An 18180-nucleotide genomic window follows, 5' to 3' on the forward strand; every position below is an offset into this window, starting at 1 on the left:
GCACATGGGCGAATTCGCGGCGCAGTGCCGGGCCACTGACTGGCTTCCCCGCGAACGGAGTCACGTTCCTCTCGGCGGTCCTCGGACAGCGTTTTTGGCCAGGACCGGCTGAAGCTATGACCTAACAACGGATGGCTTCTTCTCTCCCTCAGCCTCGTGCGGGGGGTGGAGGAGAGCCGTAACGAGCGCGAAGATTACGTGAGAGTGGGGGAGAGCGAGGTGGGGGGGGGAGAGGGACAGGTAAGAAAGGGAGGGGGTGGGGGTGCGGTGATGTGGGAGGCGGCGATGCGTGGCCCCGTAGCCCCGCACGGAAGATGCCAGCAGCAAGTGGCAGCAACGGTGCCGAGGAGGGGAAGTGAATGCAGGAAGAGCGAGAGGCGGAGGAGGCGGCGGCGGCGGCGCGGATGCAAACACAAAATAACTGGGTCTGGGTCGCTCAACGGTCCGCTTCCTCCCCCTCTCCTCATGCCGCCAGTTTTTCCGCACTCCTCGCGATAGTTCGTTGCCTTCTTTCGACGAGTATGAAGGCGAAGCGACTGCCCCGGAGAGCGGCTGCCCGACTTTCGGCCGCTCAGGTGGCCGCCGCGCTGGCTGTGCGATCTTGTTCGCCTGCCCTGCCGGCTCTCTGGTATGCCTTATAGGCGAGCAGGCCCTGTTCCCGTATGATGCCCCCGCCGTAGAGTGACTGAGAAGAATGTACATACGTGCTGCTCGCTCCCTCGCCTCTGTCGCGAGCCTCGGGCTGCCGTGACCCAGTAAGCCGCTAGCCGCACACACCCTCTTTCCTTCAACCCGACTTCGGCATATGTCTTCTTATGCCGCATACGCCGGCCACCATATTATACTGACGTCGGCATTTTTTGAGGGTAGGGTGGACCATGTGACCTTGGAGGAGAACTCCTCGGGCTGAGTGTGCATGTAGGTTGGGGTTGGTTTGTTTCCATTGGCACTTGCCACCGACTGTGCAAGAAAAGAGCGCGGCGCCTTTTTCTTTCTCTCTCTCTCGCTCTCTGTGTGTCTAGTTTTGTTCATTTTACAAGTATGTTGGGGAGGTCTTTCGTGAGTTTCACGGATCCATGCCGCTCTTCACAATATCGCTACTCCTCCCTCTTCCCTCCCCACCCACAAACAAAAAAAAAGTAAAGAAAGAAAGATGAAAAGCAGAGTGCGGCTTTCGTTTGGTGGCCTATTGGCCTTTTAGCCTTCGTGGTATTCCCCACGTTCGCTCACATCGTTCTTACGTGCCGCCTCATATAGGACTGCGGAAGTAGAGACTGTTTGAAGATGTAAGGTGTTTACGGTCATGACACCGAATGCTCTTGGAGGTTCTTGTTTCTCTTATCTTTGTTACAATCTATGGTGAAATTGCGCGTGAAGCATTCCTGTACCTTGAAATGTAGAAATGTTGACGCCTTGACATCCAGATGAAATGAATGCGGATGGAATGAAATACCACTTTAGCGCTGCATGTTCGCAGTGAGTAAGACTAACACAAGTGCCAAGGCGACCGAAATAGATTAAGCAGATATATTAAGTACACTAGAAGGGATAAAGAGTTCGCAACGTGGTTTCAAATCCGCAATGGAAGCGAAACTGCCAGCCTAGATCCTACTTCACGTTGTGCGGTTTTTTTTTTTTTTTTCATGTTACATTCTGGGGATTTTTTGATTTCGTGCATCTATTGTAGACTCGCTTATGATTTCGGAGTCTCTTCTTGTCTTCATTTGTGATTTATCCCCCTTTTTCAATCACCCAGCGCAGGGTAGCAAACCATAAATAGCGATCTGGTTAATTTCCGTGCTTTGCCCTTATTATCTCACTTTCCTGTGTGTATCCTACGTATTACTCTGTTTTTCTTTATTAAAAAAAGCAAAAAAAGAAAGCAGGTCTACATTTTAACGCTACAGTTCGTTTTTCATTTTTAACTGTGCCGAGTTCTGGTCGCCCTGCTGAGTGTTTTGGAGGAGTAATGGTTTTGTAAATTATTAATTGCCGTTCGCAGTCCCTTCTGTCTCCGAATTATCGTGAACTCCGTTTACCTGACTTCGTGCGTTGAACGTTTCTTGCACTTACGTGAGCCAACTTTTATATTCTAATGAGCTTTATTTGGCCTCGGTTTGTGGGTTGTATTTTTTAGAAGTATGCGCGGTGGCTACTTGTTCCAGGACGTTTTATGCGGTTTCTTTTGTGAACTGTCTTCAGTGCTGTTACGTCACTTGACTGTCTTATTGTTGTTGTTGTTGTTGTTTACCTCTCTTATGTTCAGTTCCAGCTTGTTATCTTCACCTGCCGCAGTGGTCTACGGTTATGGTGCTTGAGTGCTTACCGGAAGGTCGCGGGATCAAATCCCGGCCGCGGCGGTCGCATTTCGGTGGAGGCAAAATGCTAGAGGCCCGTGTACTCAGATGTCGGTGTACGTTAAAGAACCCCAGGTGGTCAAAATTTCCGGAGCCCTTCACTACAGCGTCTTTTGTAATCATATCGTTGTTATGGGACGTGAAGCCCCGACAATTATTATTATTATTATTATTATTATTATTATTATTATTATTATTATTATTATTATTATTATTATTATTATTATTATTATTATTATTACTATTATTATTATCTTCTATTTCGTGTATGCTCGTTCTGTGTGCAACGGAGTCGCTGACAAGCATTTCTTTAAAAAAAAGGCGCGTGAATCATAGTTTATGTAGGAGTCACATCCGGTTTAGTTTGGATACAATGTAATCGTTACAGTTTCGCTGACTACGTGATCGCAGCAAACCCGTGAAGATTTCTGAGTGATGTGATACCGAGACGAACTTAACTTAGAATAAATAATTTGGGATACGGTATAGCATTTCTGGTGGCACGGCTGTTACAAATGCTACGCAAGGAACAGGTCGCGCGTGCAACGTCGAGTGAGAAAGGAGTGAATCGGCAAAATAAAAAGCTATTAACGGCAGGTATAGCAAACGCATAAAAATGGGCAAAGGTTGATTATGGAGTGCGCAGCCGACCGCGCGCTTCGCTCACGGACGCATCCAAGGATAGCGGTGGTGGAAGCGGTATTATGAACGGGCGCAGCGTACACGCGTGTCGAGGTTCTTCTTCCTGGAATGGAATGAGTAATCCCACCCTTGAGACCCCGAAGCGTTACATATATATATATATATATATATATATATATATATATATATATTAAAAGAAGAAGAAGAAAAAATAGTTCCCAAGCATCCGGCTGCCCGGTTGAACCTCGGTATTATTAATGGGGGTTTGTTAATATTCGAGAAATTTTGAGTTTGGAACTGGAGTAACTTTCCATCCAACTGATTTCCAAATTGATTCCATCGTTCTTGAATGCATTCTGCGTTCGGTTTTTAAAAGATCATCGTTGACGTAAGCTATGAAATAAGCGACATGTGCTTGTTAACGTGTTGGAGCTTGGTCTGCGCGGACGTGCTCTGTGTATTCATTCTATACACATGGGTCATGTGAAGATAATTCGTCCGCATCTGCGTTTACCACAGCAAACCTGAAGCTAGAACGAAGATTTCAGATTGACATCTTCAAACTCCACCGAACTTTTGGCTATGCTCTTTTCTGCGCGCTTCGTAGCGTCACTAGGAATTGCACAGAAATTGGTTACTTCTAGCAATTCGTGCACGCTCCTTAATTTCTCACGTCATTGAAGAGGACGGACCGAATTGCTCTGAACATACATTTGCTATGAACCCCCCGGAAACATGCAAAAACCAACAGAATATCACAAAATAATGTTAAAGCAATCGGTCGATGTCGGAGCGCAGCGTTATCCTTGACGATACTGCGTTGGACGTTGCTCAAGCAAAAAAAAAAAAAAAGAAAAAAAAAGTGCACACGCGGTGAAACGCACCAATTACTGCGAAATATGCCCTGTCGACATCAGAGATGAAAGTGCTCAGGCCTATTCTTAATAGAATACTGGCATTGATCTGTACAGTCGGCCACAAGATAACACGGACCACGCGGGCGCGTGGTCCGTGTTATTTGTGGCCGACTGTAAATTCCGAAACAACTGAGTGAAAATAGAAATTTTGAGGCTTTATTCCACCCATTTGCGACATGGCACATTAGACAGGCGCCACTCCTTACACCGAATTCGTTATGTGGTTACTCCGCTATGTCCTTGTAGTCGCGCAGACGATGTTGTGAAGCGCCTCATGCTTAAGTGCCCACGACACAATACTGTGCGGCGAAAACTGAAAGCTAGTTTAATCTTGCCAGAACAGCGACTTCTCGCGCTAAAAAAAAAAAAAAGAAAGAAAGAAAAAGGACCATCACCGACAATGCAGCTACTAAGGAGGATTTCCGGCATTTAAAGGTTTCTGTGGAAGATACAGAAATATTAGACAAGCACTAAGCATCCAGGGTCTAATCTGATATTTTGAATACCATATAGACTGTCCGCTATGGTATTAAAAATATAAGATTAGACCTTTTCTGATCTTCTCATTTATAATTGTCGATTAGAAGTTATTCAAGCCTGAGTTGGTTATGCGTTGCATGTGCATTTTGTTGTGTAGACTATATATACAGAAATTAACGAATATTGCTGATATTTGACTGCCTATAGCGCTTTTGGAGATTTGAAAAATTTTAGTGCTTTTAATTTTGTTTGTCACGCAATAAGGAGTTGCCGGCGCCAATAAATGTACGGACCTAGTCTATGAATCGCATTATTAAGAAATAAAAAGCACAATAAAACGTGAAAAATAAGTTCTTGTACACTCCTAATCAGGTCTGGTTAAATGATGGTGATATGCAGGAAACGAGACGAAAAATGTACGGTTTCCTGGATATATCTAGCACTTTAAGCGGGACCTGATTAAGAGTGTACAGAGTACAATATATATAAATGTATGCTGAGCCTTAACTGTATTTCGAGCGATTGTTTCTTTATTAAATATCAAGTATAGGAAGCCTGGCTAGGGAAAAGGCGGTGTATCCTGAAATATTAGGAAAAGTAACTAAAACAAAAAAGTGCTGTTCAAAGATTTTAAGAAAATGTTATCAGATCACTTACGTATAGATTACGGGCAAGAAAGTGTGAAAAAAATCTTAGTGACTGCGAAGCTTACGTATAACCGATGAGGACACCAATCGGATCGGCCATTAGAGAACGAGGCTGAGAATTCAGCTGCTTGCTCCCTTTTGTTTGTTGCGGCGGATCTACTCAAATTCACTGGCGATATGTTAGGAGACGCTCTCTTGCCTGATGTATGATCGAGACGAATAGTGCGAAGCGTCGGGCCATGGAAAAAGCCAGCCGACGTGAAGGCATTTGTGGTCCTAATCTAGTTTTGTTGCAATGAAAGAAAGTTTTGTTGGACTGTACAAGTGGATCGTAGGGCGACGTGTGAGCAGTCACCCACGGGAAAAGACAGCAATGTGAAGCAGAGCGGCGTGGCTTCTTTTTCTTTCTTTTTATCGGGAGGCAGGGCTTGAAGCGTGCACGACGCAGTCTCACGCTGTGCATGAAGGTAATTGCGCGAGTCTCAAACAGGTGCACACGTTGCCGAACTACTTTGCTCAATCACCAGACTTCATTTCCCTGTGTTTACCAGCCAGAGCAATCAGCATAAATTGTAGGTGCTTTTACTATGTGCACGAATCAGAGAGGTAATGGGATTCAAAGGTGTGTGCTCCGCATTGTGAATGCCATGACGGGGCTGGTCAGTTTCCATCTGCGGTATATACCATATAGGACTATACGCGAGAGCCTCCATAGATGCAGAATTGATCTGCCCTCACTTGCGTTTTCAAGTATTTACTCAAGATAATAGCAGTGATTGCAAGGTGACTGCTTTGTCGAATTTGCAGCAACATGGCATAAATTATATGTTGCAATATTTTGTTTCTACACGAAGCCCCTTAAGGTTGGGTTTCGTGATCATTAGATCTAACGAAGTAAAGTGTGCGCACTTGGGGATGCGTAGGTTATCGCTATTAAAGTACTCGAAAGCCTACAGAGCGACGAGAATCACCACTGCGCGGCGAAATTGTACGAATTTCTTTATGAGTTCACAACTCCCTCCTTTATCTATGAGAAGTGAATAAGTGGGCTCAACGAGATTGATATCGATGAGAAGAAACCTAATGCATTGATGCTACCACCGTTCGTGGGCTTTTACCTTTTGGTGCTGGGTGAAAGTCTTTGAAAGTGTTGGTGCTCCGGACAAAGACAACTTCTTCTAGATCTATCTATCTATCTATCTATCTATCTATCTATCTATCTATCTATCTATCTATCTATCTATCTATCTATCTATCTATCTATCTATCTATCTATCTATCTATCTATCTATCTATCTATCTATCTATCTATCTATCTATCTATCTATCTATCTATCTGTCTGTCTGTCTGTCTGTCTGTCTGTCTGTCTGTCTGTCTGTCTGTCTGTCTATCTGTCTGTCTGTCTGTCTGTCTGTCTGTCTGTCTGTCTGTCTATCTATCTATCTATCTATCTATCTATCTATCTATCTATCTATCTATCTATCTATCTATCTATCTATCTATCTATCTATCTATCTGTCTATCTGTCTGTCTGTCTGTCTGTCTGTCTGTCTGTCTGTCTGTCTGTCTGTCTGTCTGTCTGTCTGTCTGTCTGTCTGTCTGTCTGTCCGTCCGTCCGTCCGTCCGTCCGTCCGTCCGTTGTCCTTTCACGGCAACTTGGAACAACGGGGTATGTATATGTTCACTCGGTAAGTGTGCCGCTCTTCCATGAACATTTGTGAAAGGAAACGGGGGTCAGTGGATACGTGCCTCCGGGTACGTGTTCAGTCTTTAGTGAAGGGGGCCACAGTTCAGGGAAGAGAACTGCGGTAAAGAGGAGCTCGGTCGCAGTATAGACGTCTCATACATGACGTCTTACGGCAGTGGCTCATGCCGTGTGTCACTATACGTATACATTGCCTCACTTCTAAGAGCGCTAACGCCGACCGCCACCAAGAGATGAGATGTGCCGTTTCATTTTTTGTTTTTTTTTTTCTAAACGGGCGGCGATAAGAGCTTCACTTCCTTCGCAATAAGAGCGCGCCAGTGTATAGCCTTGACGCTCAGCCATCCGGAGTTGTTTGTGTAACGCGCGAAGGCGAAAAATTCGTTCAGCGGAGAAGTTCGGCGTTAGTCAACTTAGCTTCTTGGCGCAACGCGACAAAAATGATATGCTTCAGACGGGCCTCCTTATAATAAATCAACACCAGTCGCAACGCCGCTCTTATATATAAGCGTCAGAGCCGCATATTATGTGTTGCGTAAGGCACATACGACACGGCCCCGCGAAGCCGTAGCTTGTGTATATATGGGCGTGACGTAACCGTCTTGCTATGTGTTGTCTGGGAAAGATGCGGAACTTCCTCAGAAAGGACGAATTGAACTTCTAATAATATCTGGGGTTTAACGTCCCAAAACCACCATATGATTATGAGAGACGCCGTAGTGGAGGGTCCGGAAATTTCGACCACCTGGTGTTCTTTAACGTGCACCTAAATCTAGGTACACGGGCCTCAAACATTTTCGCCTCCATCGAAAATGCAGCCGCCGCGGCCGGGATTCGATCCCGCGACCTTCGGGTCAGCAGTCGAGCGCCATAACCACTAGACCACCGTGGCGGGGCGGACGAATTGAACTTCATATGAGAGATGTTAATCTAACGCAAGCTTTTAAAGGTTTATTTGCTGTTTTCGCTCTCAACGAAGCGTTTGAAGCATTCACTTGTGGCTTATAGATGCTCACGCTCATTCAAAGGTCTGTCTCGTGTGAGCGCCAGAATCCAGGCGGTGTTGTTGTCAGTTTGGTTAATGTTTCCGAGTTTCAATTCGTACGTTGCAGCACTGGTTACCCCGTTTCACGTCTTAGACGAGTGTCCTTTTTTTTTTCGTTGCGCTCGGAAAACAAACTAGTGGCCTCCATTTTACAGCATGCAACTTAGCCGTTGCGTTCATCTACCAAGGTTGTAGGTGAGGGAATGCGCTAGATTTGGGACACTAATGAAACGCCAACATTAAAAGTCATACGGAACTAAATTTACCGAGAATCGGCAGCGGAGCGAGTTCTCACCGCAGACCTAAATAAGTGGAGGTCACTTGAAAGTATTTATAAAATAACTTAAAGACATCTGTGAAATATGTGCATGGAATTGCACAAGACCCGCGTGCAAACATAGCGTACATATATGAAAAAAATAATATCCAGCCGAGCGAGTTGTCCCTGATGCACGGAAAGCGACCATACAGTTTTTCAAATGAATGTGTATACCGCTGGTACTTGTAAAAAAAAAAAAAGCCTCTCACGAAGGACGCAAATACCTTTATGGGTACGAAAAAGGAAAAACAAAAGCAAAAGAAAAAAAAAACCCACACAGGCTGCAAAACGAACCGAACGATTGTTTTTCTGCACGAAATTGTAAGAAAAATGAAGATTTATTGAATGAGAATACTGTTAACAGAAATGCGTCGCTAGGAAAGCCTATATATATATATATATATATATATATATATATATATATATATATATATATATATATATATATATACACACAAAGTGATAGCATACATGAGGGGAGCATAGCCTAACAAGAAAAACTGCCACTGTCACGAACACGTTACCCATCGTATAAGAGTGAGGCGAGGACTCTGGGGATGGCACGCAGCAAAGTAAAGAGAGAAGACATAAAATTTTCAGCAAGCGCGTACATTTCGCTTAACAGGATGCAAACAGCGAGGAGATGTCGTGTGAACGAATCAAAGCTCATTGCCTCTTTATGACTTTCTTATAATTTTTTCATCCATTTTCAACCAACGTTATCTGCTCAGTCTACCACTGAAAGACAGTCAACCGAACAAGGCCTTAATTTACCCCTGCATGCCGCTCTTTCAACCGACGCCTCTATGTCTGACATTTGGTATTCGAAGCTTTCTCTGTAAAGATTGTCTTCCGCGAGTGCTCCCCATTTCCGTATATATGTAACGGGAAACGTTCACGTCGAGTTTAGACACTCTGGGGTTAATCATCAGCAAGGACGTTATTGCTCCGTTTCGTCAAAGAGAGCTCAAAGAGACTGATCGGTTTATCCTTCTTGATGGTTGATGTTGCAACTTAAGTAACGTACTTTGCGGAGAAAATTAAGCGGAAGTCAACAGTGTGACGAGTAAATATGTTGTCATTTTTCGGCGGTGCGAAAGAAACCGAACGGGCGTGCGTGCGAGAAGAGCGTATACAACATTGCAAAACGTAACGGGACCTGCGTGCAGGCCGCTGCTGCGGTGCAGCTGTTTCCCCATGCCGGCAGCGACCTTATGCGATATCCTTTGCATATATACTATAGGGCGCAATGCTCGTCAGTTACAGGCTCAACGTTTGGGAATGCGTGGAGTGGTGAGCGTCTTGCCTGGAAAGAGGGCGCGTTACTTGATGCCCAACATGACACCAATATAGATCAGTGTTTGCGCAGATGTGAAAGTTCAGGAGTAGGAGGAAAAGACAAGCGGAAGGACAGGGAGGTTAGCCAGTTCTCAGACCGGCCGGCTACCCTGTGCTGGGGAAAGGGGTAAGGGGGATAAAAGATGATAGAAAAGAGATATGTTACAAAAAAAAGAAGAGAAAGGAAAGGAACAATAATACGATAAACGACACTGCTTAAAGTCTGTCTCTGAGACTATAGTTGTCCGCAAGAAGCGCAACAACGCTCTGAAAGTTTTCCGTGCAGAGGATGGTTTCGGCCAGTCCTCGTTAAGACTTTTTCCGAGAGTATAGATAAACTGATGCCAGGCGCGCTTGACTGTGCAGTGCGTTATAGAGCCGAGAGAAGTGGAATCGCCACTACATGTCGAAATGTGTGTCGCGAATGGTTCAGTAACTGTGCGGCAAAGAGGTACTAATCTGTATGACAGGATGTATTCTTATCAATACATTACAGCAAAGAATGAAATGACGAAGGTACACAGATTTAATTATCGAACTGTTTTATTAAAGGTATTATAGCTGCGTTTCTGTTAAATAAATTATCACTCAATGTATGTGAAAATTAATTTTAAAATTCTATTAGTCGAATTTGGCGAGAACATTTCATTTCCGGCACGCCACAGCAACGCCACGAATTTCAAAGTACGTGTACTCTCGTATTTGGGTGGTTTTGCCGCAAGAAAAGTTATTAAAACTGCCTAAATCAAGTAGTTAATTGGTCGCTTCGAAATACCATTCCCTTTCTTGTTGCCAATAAATACTTGATTATAAGCTCCTCCAGCTGTTCGAGCGAACGCCTTGTCATTGAAGAAGCGTTAGTTCATAATACAGCATCACTAGAATTTCTCTTTGACGTCAATCAGTATCATCACGACGGATTTTATGAACTGCGGTAACCATTATTGATAGGTTATTTCATATACAAGTGGCAATTATTTCTTAATTATGTTAGGTCACATGTTGCAACAGTAGTAGTACTGTAGTCCCTCAATGCTCACTGCATGATCAGTCTCCACTGGGAGCACAAGTTTCAAGATAATCGTCGTGAAAATCTTTCACGAAAGACGTTGGTGTTTATAGGTGCACGCGCACTAGAGTGACTTTAGTGGTTGTAATTAATGTGGTTAATATAGAGGTAGTTGCAATTAATTCAGAGTCCTCGTTATAGCGGAGGGTAACGGAGCACACAGTTGAGCTTTAGCAGAGAAAAATGTTGCAAAACAACGCCTTCATCAAAGTCGGGTGCTTCCAGAATACGCTCCTGCATGCAGCGCTATTGCTCACAAAGAAAAAATAAAGAAATAATTGAATGAATGAATGAATGAATGAATGGATGGAATGCATAAATAAATAAATAAATAAATAGATAAATAAATAAATAAATAAATAAATAAATAAATAAATAAATAAAGGCATTCTCTCATTTCCTTCCATCTTGTATCATTTCAAAAGCCTAAGGCATACGTTTTTAAAACTTACAGAGATGTGCAGCTGTAGCAATTTGTGTTTTTGCGTATCGCAGTACTTATACGCAAAAGACGCCTCGGGACATAATGAGGTAGCTGAACGGAGTCGTCAGGGTTATGCTTAAAACCATCCATCGCCAAACAAGTTCTTAATAGATCCTTAGTTATTATCCCTGAAACTCTGCATTTTTTTCGCGTCGATGATGATGACGCGCCTTAGAGAAGAGGCAGCAACGCGGGCCATTGAAAAACCGCATCCCCCCCTACTACTCACGAGATTAAATCGAAGAAACGCTGAACGTTACCTATAAATGGCGGGTGTTTTAGACAAGGGGAAAGGGACGAGGGCGCGCACACTGCTGCTATTCCGGAGCGATAATATCCCCATTGCCGCGAGGCATATGCAACGAGTCGGAGTTATCCGATCTCGTCGCACCACTTCGCGGCCGCGATGTAACCGACGCGTCCTTGTCCCTGAATATGTATAGCGCTCTATTATATACTACCAGGCATTTTGGTCGTCATCAATCAGACAAGCGCCCATGAAGTGTGCGACACGAGTAAGCGCAATAAAGGTGTCGCGAATGTATACGCTCGTACTGCAACCAAGAATTCTGTGACCGTTGGCCTACTGACTTTGAGAACCACCACCTGATAACGGCCGGTCATTCCACAAGGGTACGCCGTATCGCACATCTCGAGTAAGTAAGGCGAAAAGAAAGGTCGCGTCCTTCATTACGACGTTCTCGGTACATAAATGAAAAATAAACAAGAGCGTGAGCTCTATAGCAATAGCTGACAGCAGCGTGCAACGGCGCCTCTATTGCTCCTGCGTGATGCGAATGAGTTTACGTGTTCTGCGGGCGAGAACAGCTAAATAAAACACCTCGAAGCTTTCAAAAAGGCGGTAGATGTCCGCAGCCTGTGAAGGCAGTCTGAACCGGTGACTACCGTCTGACCTTTGTGTCACATACATACGCTTACTTGTAGTTTTCCAGAGAAAAAAATGTACATGCAGACGACGCTGTATTAGGAGATGCCTGATAATGGACTTATCTGAGGCGCACGAGAGCTCCAGGTAAAGAAAGAGTATCTGAGACCTTACGGTGTCAAAGCCACGATACGAGTATGAGGCACGCCGCAATGGAGGGCTCCGGAAATTTTGACCATCTCGTGTTCTTACAGTACACCGGCCTAACGTATCTTCACAGAAGTAGTTGATTGTTTATTGTGCATTGATATATGAGGGCTTGTACAATGTCCATTGGTGATTGGAAGCTATAGCACCGTTTGACGTAGATGCACCCACGTTGACGCCAAATGGCGTATCTCCATCCCGACGACTAACGCCCATGGTCATGATTTAACACTTGTGCTGGCTGAAGTTGTTAACGCATACCTGGACACAGCGTATGGTGAATACCCCACAAAGGTGGCATCAACGAGCACATAATAAACACTGGTACTCGATATGCACTCCTTCAAAGCGTCGTCAATTGAGGAGAGAAACGGCAAAGTGTGCGCTCCTCAGTAATAGGGTAACCTGCCCCTGTGATCATGCATGCACTACCACACTGCGCTTCAGGAACGCGGGGGGCAGAGGCTCGTAGCTTAAGCCGTGAACGCGCGAAGGCATTCCACTGGCGTGTGTCTCGCTCCACCAAGGGGCGGCATTCGCCCGTGGATGTCGTTGCTTTCTGCGACGCTTATTGCAGCAGTTCTATGAGTCGGTGCTGTCGCCCTCATAGCAGTAGACGGCGGACAAACTTCGTTGGTGCCTGTGGAATCTGCACTTCTCAGATAACGAACAGACACACAATAACACGACGCGAAAGACAAAGCAGGTAACTTAAAATCTAGGCCGCATCCTCGATGCCAGGGCGGCCAGCGTTCCATTGCTGGCCTCAGGGCACCCGAACTGCGTCGTCACCGAGTCGCTCCCTATCGGTGCTCGTTAGTGTCATAAGTCATGACGCAGTACTTCACTTTACCGCTCACAGACGGCGGCACCGCCTCGCAAACCAAGAGCACCGTACGAGAGAGAATGCGTGAGAAATATAAGGCGCGTTTGTTGACCCTCGTACATGTGCGTTGGTGGCGCAGTGGCTAGAGCGCCCAGCATCTACCGCCGTAGACCGAGAAGTTGGTCGTGGGTTCGATTCCCAGGTGATTAGCGTCAATAAAACTTTTCTGCTAGTTTTTCTTGGTCATCCGTTAGCGTACATTTTACCAACGTCATATCCGTGACGGAAATGCGTCAGTGAAGTCTTGGTGGAACCCAGCATAAAACACTTTCGTGTTAAAGAAATAATGTAGGGGATAATACCACGACAACCGGTAAATGTAACTGAATATCAGATCACTAATCCGCGATTGTAAGTGATTAGTTAAGTGCTAGCTGTGGTGATTACGGAAAGTTGTATCGATTCATGGTGGCGTTGAAACGTTGTATGAGTGGCCCACTGGCATGGCCACGAGTGGCGTTGTGGTTGGATGGCTCAAACTCTCCCCCCCACCCGAAAATTTTAAACCTTGCATGTGTATATACACGCACACGTACAAACACACGCACGAACGTGCATAAAAGGTAGTGGATCCCCACTCCCTCCCCCCCTCCCCCCCAAAAAATTTCTGGCTATGCCCCGGACGTGAGCACGTAAATCGGATATTTACTGTCGAGGAAGTGACGCGCGTCGTGGATTTAGTGGATTACCTTTAGAATGATTAGTTAAGGACATCTGCTGGAGGTATACATAATAGTTGGTTTGAGGTGTTCAGGAAAGGGATGAATTGGGATAGATAGATAGATAGATAGATAGATAGATAGATAGATAGATAGATAGATAGATAGATAGATAGATAGATAGATAGATAGATAGATAGATAGATAGATAGATAGATAGATAGATAGATCAGAAGACAGGGATGTCAGCCTGATGAGCGTCATGTTTGCTGCTCTGAAATGGGACGCAACAAAATAGGAAATGTACTATATAGAGATAAAAGGGATACTGAGGAGTAAACGTCATTTTCGCAAGTAGGCGAAGACGTGAGAGAGAGGAAGAACAATTAAGAATAAGCAAGCGAATTGCAGTAAACTAAACAACCAATAAATAATTATCCCAATTTTCATGTCAAAGCAGCTACAAAGTGTAACGATAAAAGTATTAGTCTATTACGATTCCACAATACATTGCGGTGAGCTTTGCAAGCCAGAGAAGACGCAGCAAGGAAACGCATTCTGAAAAGAGTCCGGCCACTTCTAGATAGGGCCATAGATCGTCTAGCAAGTGTCGATAAAATTTTGTATCGACCAAAATTGTGCCCAAATACGACGTCGGCTGCGTGCAGACGCTGGTTTCTTTTGAAACGGCACAAGCGCCACCACGTGACTCTGCTCCCCTAAGAGGGGCACGCAGACTTCATCGCTTGTCCTCGCTGGAGGGCTCTGGCAGAATGATAAGGCAATGTCACTGCCTTTAGTTTTATTCACATGGCTTAGTGGCAGCAGTATGAGCTTGGGAAGCGCAGATCTGCCGTTTTTGCTGCTTAATCGCACTTTGATATTAGTATCTTGTATCTTGAGATACATCTTACACATGTCGAAAATACAGATATCTATGCACGTCTTGCCAGACATATCATGACACAGATACGATCGATACACAAAAATACCTAAGATAGCATCTAAGATACATGTGTCTTCCATACTGCCCAGTACTGAATTTTAGGGTGGTCAGAAGAAAAAAGAAGGCATGTAAACGAGGCTGTCAGCTCTGCAATAAGGAAAACGTAGTACTAATATTGTTTTTGCTTTAGTTCCTCATTGTCAATTCTTTTCGAATTCCGAGCCGCCGTGGTGTAGTTGTTACGGTGCTTAGCTTCTGACCCGCAGGTCGTGGGCTCGATGCCGCCGCCGCTGTCTCATTTTCTATAGAGGTAAAATGCTGGAGGGCCGTCTACTTAGATTTAGGTGCACATTAAAAAAAAAAAAAAAACAGGTGGTCGAAATTTCTGGGACCCTGCACTACGACGCGATTCGTAATCATATCGTGGTTTTGGCACGTAAAAGGCGTGCGCTTATTGTTATTATATTTTCGAATTGCGTTAGGCGTCCACGTCATTCGTTTGCGCGTATCCATCTCATCTCGCCATCTCTCGCCGTCCTTTCACGTGGCATAGTTTTCAAGGCAACGGCGTCAACAACAACAACAGCAGCAGCTTCTGGCTTGCATGTTTATCGACGCGCTCTCTTTCGTTTAGCTGCCCCCGGTGTTAGATTTCGTTTCAAAGTGGAAAGTGTGTCGGAAGCGGTCAACCTTGAAATTTTTGAGGTTAAGGTAAACGTGAAAGGGCGGCGATAAGCTTAGGGGTGCTTTTGTAAATGACGCGTGCACGCTGTGCCAGCCCAGACTCGACGCCACGAACAGTTCGCGCAGTCACATCACGTAACTAAAGAAGAAATTACATAAAAACAGTAAAAGAACTGACAGAAAAAAATGTTGACATGTTGCTTACATGTGCCTTTGAAACCGCAGTAGTGTCGCAACGATCTCTCTCTGTATGCAGAGAAAAAACATGAGGAGGAGTCGTGCAATGAGAACACAAACTCATACTCATCTCAGGTGCTCGAAAATACAGGTTTGCGTTGTTTGCTCTTGGTGACGAGCATGGGGCCCAGCCGTCTACACATTTCATCTTTGGTTAGCACCGCGACCAGTCGACATATGGAACCAGCGAAAGCACGGGCATTAGCGCTGGCTTACGACAACGTTTATTACGCACACAGACCAGGTTCAAATATAACAGAATATTCAGATGGTGGGACACATCTTGTAAACTTCCCTTCCAGCAAACAGCATACTGATAAAATATCTTCATAATGCATTCATTCATTGGACAGTATATGATAGTAGAGCACTTACACCGCGCTCTCCCGACTTGCGGATTGCATCTATAATCTATCTTGCTCGTTTGCGTTTGTGGCGACGGATGATGCAGTGACATTTGAAAGGTGGTGCTTCCAAACTCCAAGTTTGGGTACCGTTAGTCGTTGTGTACTTAACAGTTGCAGTCAGAGAAAGAAGGCAGCCTAGCGCTTGAGGTAGCGAACTAAGAACTGAGGGTTTATTACAGACAGTGGGACACATTCTGTGGATGTTTCCGGCTAAGCGGCGCGTAGGGAGCGGTCGTGTAGCTTCTTATTATACCGCTGTATAGGTGGCGTAGTGAGCGACCATGGTTACTCGATGGCGCTTCCCGATTACTCTAACAGCGGCCAGACATGACATCAATGGTGTTGGTGCCCCATAGAAGCCTATCTCCAACTGAGTTACGATGGCCTGCCATTCGTGAACTTTATTTCGTTCGGTTTTTTTCCCTGTTTTTTTCTTTGAAGAACAAAGACCTTCCTTCCGTTTTGTTCTTCTGGTGATCACAGATAATATCGGGGTGGCCCACTTTCCTGTAAAAAAGCGGGTGTTTTCATTCTTCCGTACACGAGTGCACCAATAATGAAACGTGACATTGGTATTACGGGTAGTGATGCAAAGCTATCGGTAAATTGACTATCGATAGTATCGATAGTTTTTTTGAAACTATCGATAGTGTAAACAAACTATCGATAATGCTACTATCCACAAACTATCGATAGTGCAATCGGTAGTACCATCGTTAATATCACTATAGCGATATTACTGCCACACGCGTTTATTCCTTTGTTTTGACGTATTCGGGTTTCACCCTGAAAGACTGTTAGCAACGTTTGCAGCAGACCGCGCCGTTATGTTTGAGAAGCTTCACAATTGTTTGAGTTCATTCTGTTAAGATTACGCGCCGGACGCGAATAGTCAAGTTTATTCGAGAGCTTACGCGAGCAACAGCGATAATGCTGGAAGCTTTGATGACTGATGTATAAAGAATGACGCGGTCCTCCGATGATCAGATTACTCAACGGCTGACGACTGCTCCCGCCGCTATCAGTGCGCAGCATATATCTTTTGTATATTGTGTTTTGATTTTCTGGGCACAAGTTCGCCCAAATAAAGAGCTCCGTATTTCTCAGTCTTGCTGCAGCATTCTTCACCGTCACAACCACGTGACAATACTATGGATAGCGGGGTGAATACCGATGCGGTTGCTGGCCGGCCATATTGCCAAATTATTTGCGATATGCTACTACCACCTTCGCTTAATTTATGAGCAAATCTTAGCAGAGAAATTAATTATTTCCGCAGTGAATTCGTATCGAAAAGCAACTATAGTTACACCTTACAATTAACTTCTTGACATTTTTTTTTTAATTTGAAATCATAAAATGCAATATAAATTTGAAGCCGCGCAGTCCCACCACATGTAAAGGCTTCCTTTCCGCTGCAGCTGAACAGTGTGACTTTATGATCATGTGTCAGCAAAGCACTCTAGTGAAGAACACAATCATGTCAACTTTCTTGCCCTTCAGCCTGCTCCTCCGGCTCCACTATGTACCACGCGCGCGGGGAACCAAGTTTATTCTGCAGTGAGTCGGCGCTGTTGATTTTATATTATCGATAGTACCACGGAATTTTTTACTGTCGATAGCGCTCTCGATAGTATTTTTCACCATCGATAGTTCGATAGTGACTCAGCTATCGATAGTATCGATAGTACCATCGATAGTTCTGCATCACTAATTACGGGGCATATGTGAGGCACCGGTGGCTCGGAGGATCCGAAACCAACTGAAAGGTCGCAGTGCACCCTGTACAAGTTCACTGAGTCTATGCTACAGATTGTTAAGACAATGAGTGATTGCTCAACAAGTTTAATACCTACGTCTTACAACTTACATAGTGCAGCAAGATTGAAGGAGCGAAGGATCCCCTATATGTACAAGTGGAGCAGCTGGTTGAAAGAAAGATGGAGCGCTTACCTCAACAGCCATCTGTTCTGTTCATCCGTTAGTTTTATCTTGAATGCTATAGAGCTATAGCATTCAAGGGGGACTGCCCCTTTATCGACCATGTTGTAATGGCTCTATTACAATATGGTCGATAAAGGGGCAGTCCAAGTGACATCGATAGGAGCGTTTGGCGGAAGACGCCCGCTCGCCCACAAGAAAACTGTCTAGGTCGCGTCACTTTAATCGTAATGGCCTCGGAAAAAAATCACGCCCCAAAAGTCCAAAGTGAACTCCATGACTGCATCCACTGCACTTTAATGCAGACGCAGGCACCCTGTGCA

Source organism: Rhipicephalus sanguineus, chromosome 1 (genome assembly GCF_013339695.2).
Source record: "Rhipicephalus sanguineus isolate Rsan-2018 chromosome 1, BIME_Rsan_1.4, whole genome shotgun sequence".
Classification (NCBI taxonomy): domain Eukaryota; kingdom Metazoa; phylum Arthropoda; class Arachnida; order Ixodida; family Ixodidae; genus Rhipicephalus; species Rhipicephalus sanguineus.